This window comes from Phascolarctos cinereus, unplaced genomic scaffold, assembly GCF_003287225.1.
Source record: "Phascolarctos cinereus isolate Bilbo 61053 unplaced genomic scaffold, phaCin_HiC Scaffold_726;HRSCAF=1367, whole genome shotgun sequence".
Lineage (NCBI taxonomy): Eukaryota > Metazoa > Chordata > Mammalia > Diprotodontia > Phascolarctidae > Phascolarctos > Phascolarctos cinereus.
Window position 1 is genome coordinate 58723279 of NW_027556098.1, and position 13993 is coordinate 58737271.

Here is a 13993-nt window from a genome sequence, read left to right on the forward strand (position 1 = left end):
GTTTTCTCCTGGTAAGGAAGAAGCTAGAAGCATTTTCTATCTTATTTTACACTGGTGAAGATGAAAGAGCTTTTTCAACAAGTCACATTCAAAGAATAAATGAATCAGTCAAATTAAATTAAGAGTAATTTTTGTATGCACAGCTTAATTCCTTTCCAAATGGTTTTAAAAGTAAGGTTTGGGATTCATTTATAAAAGTGGGGTTGAAAGTACCCATCACACTTAGTCTTGATATCATAACTAGTTGAGAACATTTTTCAGTCAATCAGTAATGCGTAGGCCTTAAGCTAAGAGCTAAAAGGCCTTGAAACTGAAATTGTGTTGTACAATAATTGAGTTTGTATAGGCCAAAGAAATGGCCACACTCCAGGGATCATTTATAAATTATTGTATGAGTTAAGATTTCCAGAAACTGGTGCAAGCTTAGATTTCTAGCACACCTTTAAGGAGAAAATGCCCTACGAGAAAGAAGAGGCCTCAGTTTTAGCCTTGGCTGAGGATCTTTATCCTGTGTCTGGCTAAAGGAGAACCTGATAAGTTTTACAGAGTTAAGGACTTGGGACCTCCCATCTAGCAATATCTTCAGAAGAGCTAATAGTAATGTCTGCACTGGAAGCCAAGGACAAGCTGGATTTAGATTTAAAACTCCACAAGAAATGGGGAAAAGAAATTATACTGTGCTTATGGGAAACCTCTTGAGAATCCCATGAACAGATGAAAAAGACTTCCAGAAACCAGGGGTTGTGGCTCCTTTGCCACATGAGTTCTTTAAATTTGAGTCTACTTTCCCTTGGACTCTGTATGCATTTATTGGGAGAATGTATCATAGATATTTGTGTATGTGGATTGTACTGACTACTTAGTGTGCCACCTTGGTAAATCTCTCATTTTAAAAGTTACTTAAGACTAACTAAATTGAATCAAATTGATAATCTTAAGGAAAATACACTAGTAAAAGCTTAGACCATTTCATTAGAACTACTTCTAACCCTTTGTGGATGTCTCTGAGATATAGCCGTTATCTAAAGACCCAACTCATTAATGAGAGTACGAATTAGGATAAAGAGTCTCAGAGAATACCCATTCCAAAAGTTTTACTTTTTCTATGTCTCTTCAAACATCTAAATTTCACTCACATACCTTTCCCAAGTTTCAGAGGTTCTTATATCTAGTTTGCTTTCTGATCAAATGCATTATTTTTACTTTTTTCTTCCTAAGATTTGTTTATATATGTATACATATATACATACACATACACACATATATATATACACACATATGTGTGTGTGTGTGTGTGTGTGTGTGTGTATATTGCAATATTGCAATAAAAGGCATATCTTCAATTGTCTTAAGCCCAGTGGCTACTACTGCAATTCATTTTGGTCAACTGACATATATTAGAAAAGCTAAGACTTTAAAGGCCCACTGCAACTAGAAGCTTCCATGTTTACTTGTCTAAAAGTCCTTATAAGATTGATGTTTAAGGGTCACAACGACTTTAAAGAATGGGGATGCAAGGTAATATTTTCTTTTCCTTCTAGAACTTGTTCCCAGGCCTCAAAGAGCTGGCTCTCTTTCAGTTGATTGGGAAACCAATTTTATTTTAATGTAGCATTAATTCTTCCAAAACAAGAAGGATGGAGGCACATTTTTCATGTTAAATAGTCATTGTTTCAAGAGTTGAAAAGATATACCCACTGCTAGGTCAAGATTAACCATGGTGTTGGGAACTAGGGCTGGCCCTGATAAAGATATTCCTAATAGTCTGGCAAAAGAAGTTTAAACTTCACATGATTGAGCCCATTTGAAAGGCCTTGATCTGGGAAACATTCTGCTTGTTTATTGGGCCAGAAAAGTTCAGTATTCAGTCAAAAAAAAAATGGCAAACCAGACTATCCAAAAACATCTTAGTGCTTACATGTTCCACCTGGCTATAGAATAAAATAAAGTAATATTCAAAGGGAAGATTCTCATTTTTGTTCTTCCACTAACTTTTTGTATGAGTTTGGGCAAGTCATTATGTAACTCAGGGCTTCTGTTTCTCATCTCTGAAAAGAAGGGGTTGGAATAATTGTTCAATCTCAGCTTTAGTCTGCTATAAGTAGCATGGAGTCATTGATGAGACTAGATTGTGGAAGGCTGAGCAAACCATCATGGCATTTTGAAAATTCTTTATATATGTTCCAAATATTGTCTTCAACAAAGACTTGCTGAAAATGGACTGGGCTACAATGCTTCTGTCATGGGCACAAATGCAAGACTCTTTTGTGTCCTGCTTTGGCTTATGAAAAGCTGGTATTCTGAGTGCATTCTCAGTCAATGTTTCCAAAGCTCAAGGACAGATTCAGGTGTTAGTTGATATATAAAGCACTATGCGATACATGATGAAAAAAGAATAGAAACAACAGATGGACTCTTTATCTTACATTACATTTTTTCTATTCATGATTTTAATGAAACAAAATTGATTCAGGGCCAGATTCTGGTGATATGAGGAGCAGCTGCATTATTCAGGATGGAAATGTCTTCACCAGGTTTGCTGGTATTTCAAAAAAATCCCTTCTATGTTCTCATATGCAACAATCAAGAAATAAGTTTCCTAAAAAAAAGAAAAGAAAAGAAAAGAAAAAAGAAATAAGTTACCTTGGAAACTTCAATACAATATCATCCAAGAAGTATTTATAAAGTCCCTACTATGCACAAACAAACCATTGTGCTAAGTTCTAGAAATATAAATCCCAAACTAAAAACAGTCTCTGCACTGAAGAAACTTACATTCTACTGGAGGAATGTGCAATAGATGTTTATTAAATACCTATTATATATGAATGAAGCTAGATAGTTGAGGGCAACCATACTCATTGCAAGCTACACCTCAGAATGCCACCTGACTTATTCTCATATTTAATCTTATGATCTTGATCTCTTGAATGATCAAGGGGTATGTTTGTATATTTTCTTTCTCATTAACAAAATTGCAACACCTTTCTCATTAATTAGTTAGCTTAATTAAGTTTAAGAGTTTTGAACATTGAACAATGGATTTTATCTTTGATTTTGGAGGTAATAGGGAAACACTGAAGTTTACTGAGTAGAGGAAATGACATGGTCAGATCTGAGCTTTAGGAAAATCAATATGGTAACTGAGTGGAGGGTGAACTGGAATAGGGAGAGAAATGTGACAAGCAGACCAACCATCAGGCTACTGCAGTAGTCCAGGTGTGAGAAGATGAGGTTCTGCACGAGGTTGGTGGCACTATCACATAAGAGAAAATGAGAGAAGAGGAGAAGAGAGGTGAGAAAAGGGGAAGAGTGAGGGGAAGAGAAGGGAGGGGAAGAGGAGAGAAGAAAAGAAAAGAGAGGAAATAGGAGAAGAAAAGAGTATGATTATGAGATGTTACAAAGGTAAAATCGGCAGGCCTTGGCAATGAATCAGATATGGAGTGGTGGTGGGGAGTAAGAGAGATTGAAGAGTCTATGATGACACTTAGGTTGCAAACCTAGGGGCCTGGGAGGATGAAGGTACTCTTGACAGTAGTAGGGAAGTTTGGATGGGGAATGATTTGGGAAGAATGATAATGAATTCAGTTTTGGACATGGTGAGCTTAAGATGTCTAAAGGATGAAGATCTAGCAAAGGAGGCTAAATAGGATCAATCAGAGAGGAGAGGGTAGTATCCTGAAAACCTAGAGAGAAAAGGATACCAAGGAGAAAAGGGTAGAGAGAGGTAAAAAAGGATGAGGACTGAGAAGAAGAAAATTTCATTAACAAATGAAATTCTAAACAAAACAAAGACATAGAATACAAATTTATCATATTTTTTTCTATGAGAACATCATAGCTGGAGTCATCTCAAACCCTTTTTTTTAATTACAGAACATGACTTCTACTTAAGTAACAGGATTTAATCATTCAGTTCTCTATGGGTAAAAATTAAACTATCTCAAGAATCTCCTTCAAATTTCTGCTCAAGAATTAAAGGGTTTTTTTCCTCTGGAAATAAACTATTTGTTCTTTTCTTTCTTTCTTTCTTTCTTTCTTTCTTTCTTTCTTTCTTTCTTTCTTTCTTTCTTTTTTAAACAGGGTCCTTTCTTCAGTTATCACAGGAAACAGTCTTTCCTTAAGGTATTGTCCTTGCCTTCACTTTACAGGTTCTTCATAGAATTATCTCTGCAATATTTCTTTATAACAACAATTAAGACAGTTCTGACAAGAACAAAACTTCCCACATTCTTCATCTCTGTCTTCTTCACATATTCCTCATATATCCTTATTGATCAAAGATAAATGCATACGTTCTCTCTGACTCCATAGGGAGAAAGACTTTATACCAAGACATTTACAACTGTCTTCAAGCTGTCAACAGAAATGTCCTTTTCTGAAACATTCCATTTGGCTCTAAAAGATACAGTAATACCATCTATAATCTCTGTAGAGAGCCAAGTGAGACAAGTATTACACTTACCAAAAGACTGTGTTAAGTACTAGTATATCCAGATTTGGTCTCAATATTAAGGAGTTTGGAAAAACAGCAGGAAGGAATTGTTTCCCCAGCTCTAGAAAGAATGTTAAATAAAACAAGAGGTGAAGGAAACATGGTATCATTTTATTCAAGCCTCAGTTTCCTAATTTCATAAAATTAAGATAATGACATCTGCTCCACCTACATCCCAGGATATCATCAAATCTTAAAAAATAAAAATTAAGCACTATGTAAGTACAAAGAGCCATTATTCTCTACCTGACATCCTTCCTTGAAGTCATCTTGGGTGTGTAGTTCAGATTTTTAAAAAATCCTTTTAGTACGGAAGGTTTCTTGTAGTTGTATACCTCTAGATGAGACATACCATGCAATAACCTTATGATAGAGAGGGTAAAGGGTAGAGTATTCTGTCATGGCTGCAAGAGATTTTTTAAAAAATGATACCTAGGGGTATTGGTCTATTTGAGGCCCAATAGGCCTACACTCTTGAACATAAATCCCAATCCTGCTCCTATTCAGCTTAGGGAAAACAAACAAACAAACAAACAAACAAAAAAACCCAATGGTCTGCAGCAGGGGTGGGAAACCCGTGGCCTCAGGGCCACATGTGGCCCTCTAGGTCCTCAAGTGTGGCCCTTTGACTGAATCCAAACTTCACAGAACAAATTCCTTTAATGAAAGGATTTGTTCTGTAAAACTTGGACTTAGTCAAAAGCCTGTACCCAAGGACCTAGAAGGCCACATATGGCCTTGAGACCACAGGTTCCCCACCCCTGGTCTGTAGGATTACCCATTCCCAAAATAAGGCATCTGGGATACAAAGGAGAGAACAAGGAGGGAATCCTTTTCTCTCTCTTGTGCAGGAAATTTGACTAGATGACATTAAGGTTACATGAAATATGGCCAGTGGTGATGTGGACCATCACCCTTACTACAAGGCCTGCACTTCATATTTGGTGGTTTTCTGGCACACAGCATCATCAGCTAAATAGCATCAGGATGCTTCAAGTAGGAAAACAAATTTTCATCGATGAAATTCACATACCAAGGAATTTCTAGAAAAGATACTGAAGGGAAAATAATGTCATTATCCATTTGTAAAGTACCTTTCTTATGGCTTTGAGAATCTGGGCAAGTTTTTTTTTTCCAATAACTGATACAGAATAAGTACTTAATCTATACTTAATAAATTATCTTCATTCTCTTCTGTAAAGTAGGTTCATGGTACATGCCACAGTGAATCAAACTTTTCTCAGATTGCTCTGCTTGGCATCCTACCATGGTAAAAACAAATTAAACAGATTATTGTGAGGAAAGAACTTTTTAAAACTTAAAGCACTTTAAAAAAGTGACATTAGTGTTTGTTGAATTAATTAACTTATTAATCACAGATGAATCTCTGAAAGTAATGTACTCAGCAGTGAGAATTAAATAAAAACAGTCCCTCTTAGAGGGCAGAAGTCTCTTCTCAGAGGAGCTGTGCCTGTGAAATTCTGTGTTTGAAGACTTTAATTTGTTCAATTAGTCTCAGTACAAAAAACTTCAGCTCACTGGAAAGTTTGGTAAAGTGTTACACATAATTGACTTTTCTGGGCAACTTGGTGATAACCAAAAAAAAAAACACCCATTCTTTTTCTGATCTTATAAAAAATCCTACTAAGTGCAATACAATGAACATTGCTGACTTCCTCTAAAACTTGAGGCACATGAAATGACCTTCATTTTGAACATTAACTACCATAGTACATGACTAAAGATAGCAGTATAAGTAGAGATAATAGGGTATAGAAGTGGGTATAGAAGATAGAACTGAACCTATATCTAGACAAAGGCAGACCCAGGAGATATTGGTGTCCCAAAAACCTTTAAAAAAATATTATCATGGAAGAGAGGGTGATCAGTAGTGTCAAAAGTGGGATAGAGGTCAAGAATAATGAGGACTGAGATATGGCTGTTGGATTTGGAAAACTGGTAACTTTGAAGAGAGCAGTTATGATGGAATGATGAGGTAAGGAGCCACATTGTAGGGAGTTAAAAAAGAGTGTAAGAGAGTATTGGATTAGTGGAACAGATTAGGTACACAAAACATAGTAGTAAATGACTATTGTAATCTACTGCTTGATAAATCCGAATCTTCAGTTTCTTAGATAAGAACTTACTATTTGATAAAACCTGCTGGGAAAACTGGAAAATAGTATGGCAGAAATTAGGCATAGACCAACATCTTATATCATATACCGAGATAAAATCAAAATGGTTATATGATTTAGACAAAAGGGGTGATACCATAAACATAGGAGAGCAAGGAATAGTTTACCTGTCTGATCTATGGAGAAGGGAAGACTTTATGACCAAACAAGGCATAAAGAACATTATGAAATGCAAAATGGGTAATTTTAATTACATTAAATTAAAAAGGTTTTGCACAAACAAAACCAATGCAACCAAGATTAGAAGGAAAGCAGAAAGCTGGGAAACAGTCTTTACAGCAAGTGTCTCTGATAAAGGCCTCATTTCTCAAATATATAGAGAACTGAGTCAAATTTATAGGAAAACAAGTCATTCCCCAACTGATAAATGGTCAAAGAATATGAACAGGCAGTTTACAGATGAAGAAATTAAAGCCATCTAAAATCATATGAAAAAATGCTCTAAATCACTATTGATTATAGAAATGTAAATTAAAACAACTCTGAGGCACTACCTCAGACCTATCAGATTGGCTAATCTGACAGAAAAGAAAAATGATAAATGTTGGAGCAGATGTGGGAAAATTGAGACACTAATGCATTGTTGGTAGAGTTGTGAACTGATCTAACAATTCTGGAGAGCAATTTGGAACTATGTTCAAAGACCAATCAAACTATGCATACCCTTTGATCTAGCTATACCACTACTAGGTCTGTATCCCAAAGGGATCATATAAAAGGGGAAGGGACCTATATGTAGAACAATATTTATAGCAGCTCTTTTTGTAGTGGCAAAATGTTGAAAATTGAGGGGATGCCCATCAACTGGGGAATGACCGAATGTAATGGAATACTATTGTGCTATAATAAATGATGAGCAGACAGATTTCAGGAAAACTGGGAGAGACTTACATGAACTGATGCTGAGTGAAGTGAGCAGAAGCAGGAGAACATCGCACACAGTAACAGCAACAAGTATGATGATCAACTATGATTGACTTAGCTCTCTTCAGCAATACAGTGATTAAAGACAATTCCAAAAGACTCATGATGGAAAATGCTATCCATATCCAGATAAAGAACTATGTAGTCTAAATACAGATCAAAGTATACTATTTTCATGGTTTTTTTTCTTTCTTATGCTTTTATCCTTTTGTTCTGATTCTTTTTTTACAACATGACTAATGTGGAAATGCGTTTAACCTGGTTGCATATGGATACTCTACATCAGAATGCTTACCATCTTGGGGAGAGGGTAAGAGAAGGAGGGAGGGAGAAAAATTTGGAGCTCAAAATATTATACAAAAATGAATGTTGAAAACTATCTTTACATGTAATTAGAAAAAAATTAAATACTATTTACAATAAAAAAAATTCAAGGGTAATAAAGAGACTAAGGGGAGAGAAAGTGGGGCCAATTATTGTAGATGATTTTCTCAAGGAGTTTAGTTACAAAAGGCAGAAGAGGTATAGCATGATAGCAGATATGAAAGATTCACGTGAGAGTTTTTGAGAATGGGGGAGAGATGGGCATGTTATTATCAGTAGGGAAGAAGGTAGTAGGTAGGGAGAGATTGAAGATAAAAGAGATTAGGGATCAAAAGAAGGAATTGTCTGTTGGAATAGACAGGATAACATGGGATCACTTGTGCAGCAGAGGGCTTTGCCTTGGTAAAGATTAGAGCCACTTTTTTGTGTGAAGCAGGGGTGAAGGACAAGACGGTGGAAGAAGGCATCTGAGTGATATGAAATAAGAGGGAGAAGAGGGCGCTTTTGGTGAATAGTGTCAATTTTTTCCTTAAACGTGAAGCAAGGTTCTCAGCTGAGATGATAGGGAAGAGTGGGAGCCATGAAAGACTTGAGTAGGGATGAAAAAGTTTGGAAGAGCCGCTGTGGAAAGTGGGATAGAGAGTTGATAAGGAAGGTATAGCAGGTTTGCCTACCAGCAGTGAGGGCTCATTTGAGGTCATGTAACATAAGTTTATAATAGACTCAGAATTGTTGAATGATTTTCTCCATCTTTATCCAGCAGCTGTATGTAGGAGCTAAGGTGGTGAATGGTGACAATGATCCAAGGTTGAGGCTTGGCTGGGAGAAATCAGCAGTATGATAGAGGCTAGGAATTCAAGAAAAGAGAACAGTGTAGAGTTTAATTGGTTCATGAAGGAATCAAGATGAAGAGAACAGGAGAGAATGATTAGTTCAAGAGATGACAGGGAGAGAATGAGGGCTCAAGGAATTGGAGGTCACAGTGTGGATTGGAGGTTACATAGGATTGTGCAAGGGAAAGCAGAGGGAGAAGTGGAAAGTCAATAGATTATTGTCAGGTTAAGGCATTTTGAAATTCTTGAACAGATATAGAGCAAAGTAAGCAGAACCAAAAGAATGTGCAAAATGATTACACTGGAAAGCAAGTCTAAACCATAACTGAACTCACATTAATTATAATTACCAATCTTGGTCCCCAAATACAGGTGATAAAAGATTCTTCCCTCCCCTTTGTCATAAGATAGAAGACCAATTACAGGAATGGAGTGATGTATATTCTTTCATATGTGGTTATTTCATAAAGTTTTTGTGAACTGATTTTCTTAATTTTATGATAAGTAGTGAGTTTAGATTGGGTAACAATGATAGTGTAAGAAACAAAAGGCATAAATAAACCCTTTAGAAAAGAGTGAAGTTGTTCAGCTAGAAGGTGTCTGAACACTGCCAGCACTAACATTCTGTGATATTTTGATTCTAAATCAGATGATTGGCATGTTAGGTTTACTGACATGGCTTCTTTGTGTTTTTGTGTCACTAGGAAGGGACTAGAGGATTGAGAAAAACTTTATTTTGAGTCCTTTGTCATGTATACAGATACTCATTGGTTGTGTCATGGACATAGATAAGTTTTTCCAAAGGCAGCTTGATGGCACAGTGGAGAGAGCCCTGGGTATAGAATCAGGAAGATGAGTTCATATCTAGCCTCTGAAAACTTACAAGCTATGTGACCCATAGTAAGACATTTAACTACTGCCTACCTCAGTTTCCTCAATTTCAAAATGAGGATAATAAACACACCTGCCTCCTGGAGTTGTTGTATTAGATGAAATGTTGAAACCAGGACTGGTGCTTTATCCACTGTGCCACCTTGCTGCTCTATGAAATAATTTTTGCAAAGCAGTTAGCACAACGTCTGGCACATACTAAGTGTTTAATCAATGATTGTTTCTTTCTTTTCTTCCATTGTAGCTCTGATCTGATAATTGGTAACCAGGATTTGTTCAGTTAAAATCAATCATAAAATGGTCTTTAAAGCTCCATGGAAAACTGCTTTTTTACATTCAGCAGCTCTCTTGACTTGTTTGCTCAAAGAAAATGAAGTTTGAGATCGGTGAGTCCCTGTTGGGAGTAGTATAACCATGCTTATTGTCCACTAATAATAAAATATTACACCCCTAAAAATCTAATTGAGTCAACCCTCATCAGTGCAGGCTTCCAGCACCACTCACACAGAATTGATCAGGACAACTTCCTTAAATTCAAAGCAACAAAACAGTCATAGATGATGGGAATTAGAGACAATAAATAACCATTGCCAGATTGGTCACTTGTTCATCATAACCAGCAGCTTTCGACATCACAACCCAAGTCCAAACCCTTGAGATGGCTGTATGATGACTTAATTGTGTGTGTTGCTTTGAGCACAAATGTCCCCAAAATCTCCTAGAGTGGGGTATAAATACTTTAAGCTTCACAGGGCTTACACCCAGGGCTGTACAGCACTCTACTTCTCTCTAGGTTTGTCTTATTCCTACCATCTCCTCTTTTACTAGTACACCAATTTCCCAGACTCTCACCACACAGTTCCATTCGAATTCTCCCAGGATCCTAAAGGTAACTCTAGAAGGGGAAACATACTTCTCCATCTGCCACTCTAAACTCTTCAGATATCTATGTGACCATTCACTCACAATAATTGCGCTTTTCTGTCTTAAACATCACAATCTACTTAAGAAGGCAAAAGAAATAATATTATTACATGTGCTAATGCACTAAAATAAATAATCATTAAGTTCCATGACAAGTCACATAAAAACCCAGATAATGCTCTTTTGCTGATGTATTCAATAACTATGGTGGAGAACAGGTATACACAAATAGGAACCTGGGAAAAAAAACCTACGAGGGAGGAAAAAGTACATACTTAGGGCAACTCTCAGATATAGTCTACAGGCTTGAATGTTACTGGTCTGTTCAGAAATATTTGTAACACATGAAACTGCTCAATGTATGACTGCTGACTGTCATCACTCTTTAGATGAGGAAATCTCTATTTGAACACAGCCTTTACAAACTCAATTAACTATTACCCTCCAAAGAGGATTTAGAGTGTTACCTCTCACTATAAATAACAATTCTCTTTAAGCCAGAGAACTGCCATCCTCAGCAAACTGGTTATGTTGGGGATATATAGACCAGCCTGGCCAATTATCCTCTCCCCCGATGCTGTGTCGTCCAACCAGACTGGAGTTCACAGCAACACCATTCAAGGTTGTTAGCTGAGCCAGGTCGCTAGGATATCCTAGCAGTTCAAAGCCTCACTCTGTTTTTTTTTTTTCCCTGAATCCAGAAGTGAATTGCAAAAAGCAACTAACCCTTATGAAAAGCTTCACTGTCAGTTATGGGCAATGATGGACAATAGATGTCACTACAGCTCTTAGCCAATGAAATAATTTCTTTCTGACTCATCAGGAATTGCTCAGCGGAAGCATTCTCTCAGCTGATGTCCTCTAAATGCCACAGTTCCAACGTAGCAACTTTTCAGCCCCAAGTCTGTGTCTTGACTTCTTCTCAGGTTCTTTTCCCCCTTCTTCTTCCCTTGCTTTTCTCCTACTACTCCCTTGGTTTTATAGTTGTAGTTCAATGAAAGCTCCATGAATCTTAGTGACTCATCTTTTGATTTAAAAATCACAACTCTCAGACTGGATGCCACAGTGGATAGAGCACCAGCCCTAAAGTCAGTGGGAGCTGAGTTCAAATCTAGCCTCAGACACTTACTAGCTCTATGAACGTGGGTAAGTCACTTAACCCCGATTGCATAAAAACAAACCAAAAAAACCCAACCCCCCCACAACTCTCCAATTTTCTCTTATCAAACTCACAGTCTTATTTCAATCATACCACAGTCTCCAAGTATTTATGTGATTTTTCATCTTCTTACTTTTGCCTTCTTTGGACATAAACCATCTCTATAAAAATTAGCTGAGGTACTCATCACGCCCTCTTAAGTTTTTAACAAGGTAGTCTGTCTCTTTGGTGTCCTTGAAACCATGCTTCTCCATACTCACATTTCTCTAGTTTTTAAAGAATAAAAGCTTTTTCTCTTACTCTTCGCAGCATAAAATTATTCCCACACAAATGAGGTGTCATCTACATTGTTAACAAAGAGATCTTCAAATGTCTTCAAACTACAACACAGATGATTTCCCTTCAAAACTGTCCAAAATATCATTTGAAAGTTCTCTCTTCTTGCACATATTTTTCTAGTTTAAATTAAAACAAAGTTATTTTTTCAATTCATATTAGGTGATGAAATGTTCATCCATAACTGCAGCATTTTTCACCTCCATTAGCAATAAATAAATGTCTTCCTTTGCATGAAAGTATTTGTATCCCCTTTTCATTAATAACTTCTCCTTATGGAAAAAGCTTTAAAGAGACAGTGTACCTTACAGTTTACTAGATTATCTAATCTGGAGCTTTGATGATACATTTTGTAAATATTTAGCTAACTTCAAATATTTAAGAAAAACAAAAGAATTTAGCAGGAAAAGTTGGAACACATCCAGAATAGGGTGGCAAAGATGTTGAAGAGACTGGAGATCATGGAATTCAAGGACAAGCTGAAAGAAAAGGAAAAAAAAACAGGGATGGGAAGTTGGGAACAATAATTGTTTTTAATTATATGAAAAACTGTCATTTGGAAGAGGGATTAGATTTGTTATTTTTGATCTTAAAAGAAAGAACTAGCAATAAAAGGTAGAAACCATTGAGAGGCAAATTTCCAGTCAACATAAGGGAAATGTTCTTAATAATTATAGGTGTTTAAAAATGGAATAAGTTCTCTCAGGAGTTAATGACATTCCCATAATGGTAGGTCTTTAGGTAGAGGCTGAATAACTGTTTTGCTGATATTTGAAATGACATTCACTTTGGGGTAGGAGGGGCCAGAATTGGACCAAATGACCTCTCAGGTCCTTTATAGACCTACAGTTCTGTGATTCTATGAGGACAGCAGGCCTGGGTTTATTATGTTGGTGTGTACTGCAGATACTAAGAATTCGTCTTTTCCCAACTTTCCTTATTCTCTTGGGAATGCAGAACCAGTGTGTGTGTGTGTGTGTGTGTGTGTGTGTGTGTGGTTGTGTGTTGTGTGTGTGTATGTGTTTTACTCTCAGTGACTTCAAAAGATGAGATATTGTTGAAGGAATGGAGAAATAGTGATACTTCCAAATGCCAATTAATTTTGACCTGCAGAGCAATTCATGGCACAGTTATTTGGTGAATGGGAGAAGTTCAAAAATTAATAAGGGTAGCTAAGGATAAGATCCAAAATTCAAAGAAGCCCTCCTCCAATTTCAAAGTGAAAGCATTGGGGAAACTGGAGAAATTGAGAAGTTGTGGGAGTAAATATATGGGCAACAGGCACAATTCATAAAATATCATTTGCATTAAGAATCAGATTGTACCTTGTTTAAAGCTACTCTAATACCTTTTAAAAACTTCAATTTTCAATATAAGGTTCTATGTTTGAACATTGGCACCATTCTACTCACGTTAAACTCCTTAACTGTATGTATGTTTATATTAATGTGATCACAAATGTATATGTATATATCTAAACACTTCTATAATACATGAATACACATATGTTTATTGTACCGAATATGAATGTATGCTCACATAAGTACATATATACACATAAACTGTATATAACTAGATAGCCAGAATGTGATTTTCCTTAGTATCTATATTTTTATAGCTTGTGTTTTTAGGAACTTAACATTTCAATGTGGTACAAACAGTATCTGGTCCAAATTGCAGGTCCAGCAGTATTATTGCTCTCTGAACTGGACATTTTCTCTCACATGAAAGTCAGTCAGTGGTAGTCAGCTTGGGTTAAAATTTTCAATAAAACACGAATAAAATACTCCATAGGAATAAAAATGATGACCATAGACTTATGCATTGCCCTTCTCTTGTGCATACCTCATATGAGGTATGTGTTCATATGTGTATCTCTATTCACATACACATATATGGATAAGTTTAT